We start from the raw sequence: 10234 nt of genomic DNA, 5'->3' as shown, positions 1-10234 counted from the left end.
CCTTCCTTTTGAGTTTCAAAGGTACAGGCTAGTAAGTGAATCACAGCACAGAACACAGGTGGGTCTCTGCAAGATGCCTTATTGAAGTTTTAATTTTCCTTTGGCCTTTCTTGAGTTTCGTAGTAATGGTTTGAATGAAATGGGGACAGAATGAAGAGCTTTCCCACAGTAAATCCATCTCTGCTTTGCAGCAAGAGCGGTGAGACAAGTTCGTTTAATCACTTGGAATACGTCATGTTAACTCAGGGAAGACGCTCCGCGCCTGAAAAGCCAGGATAAACTGTGTGTAACTTTCTTTTTTCTTTTCTTTTTTTTTTTTTTACCCTCACAAAATCTGGCTCAATAAAAACCATCTTTACTGCCTGAGGCTAATGTGTAAGTTAGTGAGAGATTATGGTCTGGTTTTTATAGCATTTTATGTAGTATTTGACAATCCATAGGGACCTTGCCTGGTAGTCCTTTACAAATATAAAATGTAATTTGAAATTTCACTTTATCATGGTAATAGGCTATATAAGCTTTTCTTCAGAAGCCTACAGACCATTCTGTCACCTTAGGGAGCCTCCAGCAACCTGACTTAATCACATCATGGCCACTCCTGCACCATTGTGCCTACTCTTTTGAAAATACATAAATCCTAATTATTTTAAGCACTTTACTACTAAATGAGATTGATATTTTTATGTGCACATTCAGGCCAAGTGTGCATATGGACATACACAAACACATACACTTGGAGAGGGAGAAGCAGGGAGAGAGAGAGAGAGAGAGAGAGAGAGAGAGAGAGAAGCAGAAAAAAAAGAAAAAGCTCTTTCATATCTCCCTTACATCCCTCACTCACCTCTACAGAAGCGTCTTCAGGATAGAAGCTCATTTCATTCCTATGAAGCTCATAGGCCAAATTTTAATGGAGAAATAAAAGAGAAACAATCATTTATTAGTAAGGACAACTCTACGCTGTGTACAGTGTACTGCTAAAACCACAACCACTTCAAGCAGTAGGTGATTTCTTTGATCAGTTAGCAGACAGATAAAACTATCTCTGGGTGTGTGCACATGTCTGTGCATATGTTTGTATATGGGGATGCAAGTGTGTGTCCAGGAATGCATGCATTTATGTATTGTGTGCCTGTGCATTTGGTGAGCAGTGAATACTCATCAGGCGCCATTCTTCCCGTGCCATCCATCTTTGGGTTTTTGAGACAGGGTCTCCCGTTGGCTGGGATTTAACAGCGAATAGGTTGGACTTCTGAGCCCCAGGGCTACACGTGGCTTTGCCTCTTCCACTGAATTTTCAAGGGTATGGCAGCAGACTGATTCCCTTTGTTCTCTACCATGTGTTCTGGGACTAGGTATCAGATTCTTGTGTTTTCAAAGCAAGCACTTCACTTGCTATTTTATAACCTCAGCTACTACTAAAGCTGATTTCTATAATGTTTTGAATATGAGGAAAAGGAAAGTCACAGATACTGATTTCCTTATAATAACAAGTGTATAATCCTTAGCCAAGTTAATATCAGGTTTTCTAGAATCTCTCAAAAATACCTCACTGCCATCAACATTGGTAAGGAAACTCTGTACCCCATAAACAGAATAATATTGCCCCTTCTTGGGGTTATTTTTTTCATTTAATGAAATACCAGAGTTAACCAGAACATGGCCATTGCTATTAGGAGTAAATCTGTGCTGCTCACCTTCTGTGCTGGGCTTTTCCATGGCACCATCCCTGTAGTAGTGAGCATCAGAAAGACACCCCTTACAAATATCCACTGTTCTCAGACAAGGTGCCCATACCACAGTAGTCTCGGGGTAGATTTCTCCTAGGGACCTATGGACATCACAACATAATCAGTGCTCAGATAAGCCATGTATAGAAGGTTCATATTACTTCATATTGAAAACTGACTTGACCAACCCAGTGATTGCTCCATTGTGAAGATACCCATGACCTTCTATCCATAATACTATTTTATCAGATAGAAGCAACCTATGGAAACCCATTCCAGCTAGTAAATCCACTCCTATCAACACCTTCACATCTTTCTAAAAGTATCCCGAAGTTCCAAGGACAGACTTCTAACACACACGATTGCCTGATGGGTGGAACTCTGTATTTTTTTCCCTGAAATTTGCTTCTTTAAATGTGAATGTGTTACAACTTGCAGCTGAATACTTCCATAAAGATAATTACATATGGCAAGACAGAAAAACTTTTTGAAAAAAAAAATCCCTTGAATATGTGCCTGAATTCATTTACAACTGTTGCTACTTTAAACACTTCAGGCAGAATAAGTGGATGGCACTAAACAGCTTAGCTGCAATTATTATGGAATGTCTGAGGTATAATTTCCCCTGCGGTTTTGTTAGGCGTACAAAATTCATAATTCTGATTTGTGGCAGGTACTTATTACCCATCACAGGTGGGGATATGCAAATATTATTCTAGTAGGGGTGAGCAGCCTTTATTTCAGTATTCAGCTATTAACGAGATTTGTGAGTCTGGTACTCTGGGGCCATTTAATTAATTAGATGGTACAGATAAAATAGAAATTGTTTTGTAGGCTACACAATTCCTGCACTAGGAGGTGTAAAAATGAAGCTAAATGAACTTAGTGCCAATTGATTCGTTATGTGTGTGTGTGTGTATGTATAAATATATACAGCTCCCAGCAAATATAAATCCTGCTCATTATTTTTTTGCTCATGATTTTTCTCACAATCCTTGGATTCTCTGAGTTTCATTAAAATAGAAGTTATATATTTGACTATTTGGTTACGCGGCTCTATCACTTCATCGTCATGGTCCATTGCAGTAAATAGGTCTTATGTCTGAAAAGAATACAGTTGGAGCAGGTGTTTCAAAAGGTTGCCATGTTATTAAGTGGGAAGGTTTGTTAATTTATAATACTCTGTAGGTGGAAATAACACCTGTGATAAGCCTTGGACAATTGCACAGTGTTTAATGAGAGTTTTATCAGGGTCATTCAAAAAGTACGGCAACCCACACAACTAGATGTAAATGGAGAAATGGTTCCTATAAGTTTGAAACCTCAGGACAGTGTGAAGCTTGCAGTTACATGATCAATGGAAAGTAAGCTTGATTGTCCATTGCTTTTATAAGCTTGACATAGAATGCTCAGCAAAGAGATTTGGGGATTTCCACCAGTGCAGTGGGAAACCCCACTGTGGTTGATTGGTAATGCCTGTCGTGTTGTGTGATCAGAGTGGTGCTGTTTATGGAAGACACTTGCAATCGCTCATTCATAAGCTTGGCAAATAGCATCAACATCTTAACCATATTGTGGATCTCTTTGATTGGCAGCCAAGAACAAAACTGTATATACTTCTTTTCATTGAGAAGACACTAGATTGATGTCATTAAATGCCTCATAAGAAAATATCTGGAATCATTTATTTTAGTTTTAGACTGAAATTAGAAAACAATAACACAAGTAACTGGCTGGATTTTTTTTTTTTCTGAGTTAAAATTGTGCAGTGTGCTTACTTGAAAATTCACTCTGAAGTACTAATTCCTTCCTCCTGACCTTCAAGCCTCCACCTAAAATTGAAGGTTTGACTAACCAGAGTATGTTCTTTTACTGTGAACACCCTTTTCGGTCTTCTACCAATGCTCCTGTAATCCCCATCTCTTGTTATTTCTTAATGAAAAGCAAGTGTACTTCTTTTAGCACCTTGGCTAAATAAAAGAAGGGCTACAGAAGAAAACACAAGAACCCGAGAACAATTTCCCAAAGGGACTTAATAACAATATTGGACATAATTGCAGAAGCAGGAGTGCATACACCATGTTGATATCCTTGAACGCAAAGCACAGTGAGCCTGGAGAGTTCCATGTTCCAGGTCAGCTTTCAGGGAGTTTGTTCAGCATCTTCTGTTAATCTCCATAAACGGCAAGGAAGGCACAGCCTTTATCAATTTAAAAGAAGACAAATAAGGTACTATGGCTATGTGTTCCATATCTCCAAGGAACTAATTAAATAAAGGGTGATAATTATTCATATTCAAAACATGCTATAGGAGCCAAACTGAAATTAAACAATTAGAAAAAATATTAGCAGGAAAATGTGCTTAGTTGACAAAGCAACACATATTGAAAGGACAGGCCAAGGTGAAACTATCAAAATATTTAAAGGGTTTTAAAGATACTAAGGCGATGCCCTCTGGATGGCATGTTTTTGTAAAATGCAATTCTTTTGAATTTGAAAACGTTAGTAGTTAAAATGAATATATATAATAACACATGGATTTTAACTATAAAAATACCTTGAGATCCATTATTCAACCTAATATGATAAGTGTGTTATGGTTATAGTAGAGAAAATTTAGATTTAAGAAATGCACAAAATATTGAATATTAAGATAAGTCCTTGCTTTTGCTCTTTATGTTAGTTTAATGGGAATACTTCAAAGCTGCAGGTATGATATTCTGAGATTATACATGCTTCTCCAGTGTTCCGGGCCTTAGGAGCATAACCACTCAATAGCTCTGTGGTTGGGGTTTTTGGAGACAAAGGAAGATCCACTTTCATTCTACTCTTTGGAGAACATCGAGGGGGTCACATAAAAGGCATCTGATTTGTGGGTAAGAGATGCTGAGCAGGTGTCTCTTGATGGCAGAACTTTTGGGTGGAGATCAGGACCTGAACTTCCCTTTTCTGAGTTTGACAATGAGTAGAACTAGGTAATGACTATATAAATCAAAACCCATTGATTTGTACATCAAAAGGGGGTGAGTTTTTACGGCATGCAAACTAAGGGAAAAAAGGCACTTTCCAGGAGTGGAAGGGCAAATGGATTAAACTGCTCATGCAAGTATAACAGGTCTGCTCTGAAGAAGTGGGCATGAAGACACCTGCCCTGATAACCTTGCAAAATAGTGTTTTAGCTTTACAGCTAACTTTTACAATTCACTTCAAAGTTAAAGAAATCATGGGGCTAAAGACAAAAGGGAGCTTTACATAAAGCCTGTACTCCACTATGTGTTTTTATTTCTGGGAAGGCACAAATTGGCCCTTTCGAGAGTGTACAGGGATGGGTGTTTGATTCCTGGTGTGACGCTGGCACCAATTTGCTGACTAGAATTTGGTAAATAAATAAAAGGGAGTAAGAGGTGTCATGTTTCCCATTGTTGGGAAAAGCATGGGATTCGAATAAACCCCTGAGACTAGGACAGAGTTAGAGACACATCAGCAATTGGGTACTTTACAGTGGGCCATGCATTTCAATTTGTTGAGCTCTAGTTCTCTGTGATACATTTCATTGTCTTACTAGTGGTTTTGTAACGCTCAAACCAGAATAGGAATAACTATCTTGTCTAACATTTGACATCTTCTCCTGGTGAAACCACCCAAAATCCTTTCTTCTGCTTCCAGAAAAATAAAATATTATATATTGTTCTCATCTATAGATGCCACACTGAGCGACAGGGCTTGTCACCTGTTTGTGCCTTTTCACCAACTTCTCCTCCTTCCTCTACTCTTCCTCCTCATCCGCTGTTCCCAGGCTCTTTCCAGATCCCACATCTGTGGATATCAAGTGGCATGTGTCTTCCTGAGTCCGACTTAGCTCACTTTGTAATAAACTCCAGTTATTTGATGTTGCAAATGACAGGGAGATTTCTTCAATGCCTTCATTCTCTTTGTGGTTACATCGTTTTCCAGGATGATTTCCTGGGTGACTTCATTCTCTTTCTGGTTACACTTTTCCACTGGCTCAATGTTTTTTCAATCTATTTATCAACTGATGGGCACACAGGGTATTTCCAATTCTTGGTCATTTATTGCACTGCAATAAATAGGAGCTCAGTATTTTTTTTCTTTGAGATCTTGTTTCCTTCAGGTACCCAATATCAAACCAGAGTGCGACTTTTATTTCTTGTTTTTCACCATGGCTGCACTAATTTAAATTTCCACGAACAGAGAGTAATAGTGCCATTTTTTCTGCTTCATCCCAACACTTGTTATCTTTTGTTTGTTGATAAAAATCCTTTCTAAACCAGGCAGTGGTGGTGCACACCTTTAATCCCAGCACTCAGGAGACAGAGGCAGATAGATCTCTATGAGTTTGAGCCCAGTCTGGTCACAAAGCAAGTTCTAGGACACCCAGGGCTACACAGAAAAATTTTGTCCCAAAAAAGAAAAAAAAATATTCTTTCTAACTACAGTGAAGTGAGATTGCTTTTTAATGAGATTTTCATCATGTTGATGTACATATGGTGTGTGGTGTGGTGTGTGTGTGTGTGTGTGTGTATGTGTGTATATGTGTGTATATGAGTGTGTGCGTATGTGTGTGTATAGGTGTGTGTGTGTATGTGTGTATGGATGTGTTATATATGGGTGTGTTTGGGTGAATGTGTGGTGTGTGAAGTTCAGAAGTTGTTAGGCATCTTCCTTGAACACGATCTTAAAAGATATTAAAGCAGGCTCCCTCATTCAACAGCAGAACTAACTGATTTGACAGAACAGCTTCCTGCCCTAGGTGCTGAGATTACAGGTGGGCGCCTTCCTGCCTGGGCATTTACATGAGTGCTGGGGATACAAACTTAAGCAATTTCAATTTTATAGCTAGACAATCACTTTCATCCTTGAGTCTTCGTCCGAGCCCCTCACTACAGTTCTTGATTTACATTTCTCTGATGACTTTGTTGAGCATTTGTTCATGTCGTGTTTGTATGCTTCCTTTTGAAAAATTGAGACAACTGCAATTTTAAAGTCAGATTATTTTTTTTTTCATTTCATTGTTCTTGTTTTGCCAGAACTGAGTTCCTTCTGTATCCTAGATATTAGACCCTTGTCAGGTACACAGTTTGCAATTTTTTTCCATCAGTAGGTTATAACTACATTGTGTTAAGTTTTCATTTCTGGAAAAAGCTTTGTGTTTGATGCTATTTTTCTATTACTCTGTTAGATTATCTATCCGTTAGATGATATTATTATATTTGTCTATTTTTGCTTTGTGTTCCTTTACCACTGTGTCCTTATTTTAAAATGCATCCTTTATCATTCCATATATTGAACGATTATCTTAGGATTTCTTCTAGTAGCTCTATGATCTTACATAGAAGTATATTTTTAATTTAGTTTTTATCTGTTTGAGAATTTAATTCATGAATACAGAATTGACATCATTTCTACACCTCTCTCTCTACTTCCAATTCCACCCTTGCCACACTCCCAACTTCTACTGAGTCTATTTAATATCATTTATATGTACTGTAGGGTAACACATTTGGAATTGGGTAACTAACTTATCCAGGAGCTTATCCCTGGAAAAAACAAAACTAATTTTCCCTGTCTCAGATGCCATCTTTTACATGTAGCTTTTCATCTGGGGGTATGGCCTTGTGAAATTTCCCTGACCCATGTTAACATATCAACTGGGAACTGGGGTTACCGTTCTTTGTGTCTCATTTAGTCAACCATATTCTTGAGGTTTTGTGGGCACAGCTTCCCAATAATGTCTGAAGACTGTCGGACAGCAGACACGATCGTCTAGCTTTCACATTCTTTCTACCTTCTTTTCTATGACTTTCCCTAAGCCTTAGGTATAGGGGTTCCATTGTAAATGTGTTGATTGAAACTGGGTATCCATAGTAATTTATTCTCTGTATTATGACCAGATATGGATCTCTGTGGTAGTCTCCTTTTATAGCCAAAAGAAGAGTCTTTGATAGAGAGTTAAAGCTATACTTAGCTGTTGGTATAAGGTAAAACACTGAGAGTGAAGTTAGAAAGCCTTTTGGTTTAGGGAAATGGCAGTAATAGGTGCTCCTTAAGAGTCTGTGACATCTCCAGCTGCTGGTATTTACCGAGGTTTACAGTACCAGACATGGACAGAATTGGTTACCTCTAATATAAAAGTGTCACGATTGCACCACTGGGGGCATCTTCCCAAGCTCATCACTGTTGGAGTTTGTAGGGTAGGATTGCTTTTTTCCCTTGGTTGCTTTCAGGGCACCTTCTGGTGCTATGAGAGCTAGTGCTCGTGGTGGGAGCCTCATTATCAGTTCCAACTCCATTCCTCCAAGTCCTGTGTCTGAAGCGTCTTCAGCAATAAGGTCAGGGTCTTAGCTTCAAGTTCTTAGAGGCAACCAAGGTCAATGGCAATAGCTCTGTGTGTGTGTATGTATGTGTGTTTGTGTGTACATGAGTCACAATAAGTGAAAGAACAGTTTTCAGCAGCTGTTTCTCTCCTTCCACCACGGAGGTTATGAAGAGAAAATTCAAGTTGTCAGGCTTGGTGGCAAGCATATTTGCCTGCAGAGCTATGTAACCAAGTCCCCTTGTTGCTGATTTTATAAACTGAAGCTTTTAAGAAATTACTTATTTAGTTGTAACAGAATTTCACAGATCGTTGGGGCTTTTGTTATACGCACGTGATTGCCCTGGCTAGGGATTCAAGTACTTTGATGTATGGATGGTGTAAGTGAACATCATTAGTGTTTTTATGCTGGTCTCAGAAAGAATGATGTTTGCTATGAGCTTATATGTGGCTTTTATCCCTTTGAGGTGAGACATAACCATAATTTCAGATACTGAGGCATATTTTATTTTGTTAGTTTTCTATATCAAAATAATCATATAGGTCATACTCCCTTCTCTTAATGTATTTATCACATTTATTGATTTGCCTATGTTTAAGCATCCCTTTTCTTCCTGGGACAAATGCCATTTGATTACGAAGAACAGTCTTCTAAAGGGGTGCTAGATTCTGTTTGATGTTTTCTAGCACACGGTTTTGTACTTCTATTTCATTAACAGTGTTGGCTTGTGGTTTCCTTTTTCATTGAGTCCTTCTCTGTCTTGTTTTTAGTATCAGGTATCAGGGTAATAGTGACCTTGAAGACTGAGTTTAGAAGGATTTACTCTTCATCTTGGGGAAAGACTTTTTAAAAAGTTAGCATTCTTCTTAGGATTATTTATGTGGTAGAGTAGATATGCTTCAATTTTTATAAGAAAACTGACCTAGGTTCTCTGCCTAAATGTTATGGCTGAGTGGCTTGGTATTCTTGTGAGGGTCCTAACAGAGGGAGCACGGGATGTCTCTGACTCTCTTGCGTGCATGTGGAAACTTTTCCTCCAACTGGGTTGCCTTGTTCTGCCTAAATATGTTAGTACGTATCTGGTCAAATAGTAGCTTGCTATGCCATGTTTGGTCGATGTCCCTGGGAGGCCTCCTCTTTTCTGAGGGGAGACAGATGGAGGTTTGAATCTGAGGGAAGGGGAGGTAGATGAAGAAACTTGGGGGAGGGGAAGGAGAGGAAACTGAAAAAAAAAAACCTGGAAAATCACAAGGGAAAAAAAATAGAAATCTTCAGTGTCTCCATCTGGTTCTGATTTAATTTGGTAAGAGCTTTTATTACTGTTTCCATCTCTTTATTCGTTTCTTTTCTAGTTTATTTAATAAAATATCTGAATATAGCATTTTAAGAAATGGGGACTAATTTTGGCTCACAATTTGAAGGAATACAGTTAGTCCATGGAGGCAGAGAAGATACAGTATAATGGTTGCTCATATTTTGTTCATAAACAAGAAGCAGGAAGAAAGAAATGCTCATTCCTACCTCATTGCTTTCTTTATTTCATTTCTGGATCTTAACCCACGGGATGATGACATCCACATTCAGTGTGGCTCATTCCTTTTTGGTTAAAATCATCTGCAAATGCCCTTACACACATCACAGGGCTACCTACCTCCCAGGCAGCTTTTAGTGCAACTGCATCCAGAGCTGCAATGGACCATCATTGTTGTCTGCTTGTTTTCTGCATCCAATCTATTGAATTGTTTCAAGGATTGTTTCTTCTAGACTATCAACATTTTGACATAAACTCGTTGACATCAATGACTGATGAGCCTTTGACTGTCACTGAACTCTTTTTATTTCTGATTTTGAGTCTTCCTTTCATTTGCTTAGTCTGCTAAGACCTTACTCATTTTGCCTTCTTAAAAAAAGCCAAATCTTGTGGTGATTTTTTTGTACTGTTTCAATTTCTCCTTTATTAATTTTTGCTCTTAATTTTGCTTTTAATAATTGATGTTCCCTTTCACATCTTTTTGTGTTGTCTGCATCATAACACAGTAATGTAATAACTTTTAAATTATTTTATATTTTTCATATTACAAATATTTTGTATGACACACTTGCAGTATCATAGCATTCTGAATTTGTCTGTATACTCATTTTGTTATTATTAAATTTTATGATTTCTGAATT

The sequence above is a fragment of the Microtus oregoni genome, unplaced genomic scaffold (genome assembly GCF_018167655.1).
Source record: "Microtus oregoni isolate MIOR12 unplaced genomic scaffold, Mior012 000000F_ref0000247, whole genome shotgun sequence".
NCBI classification, from domain to species: Eukaryota; Metazoa; Chordata; class Mammalia; order Rodentia; family Cricetidae; genus Microtus; species Microtus oregoni.
Note: the sequence above shows the minus strand (reverse complement) of the source record.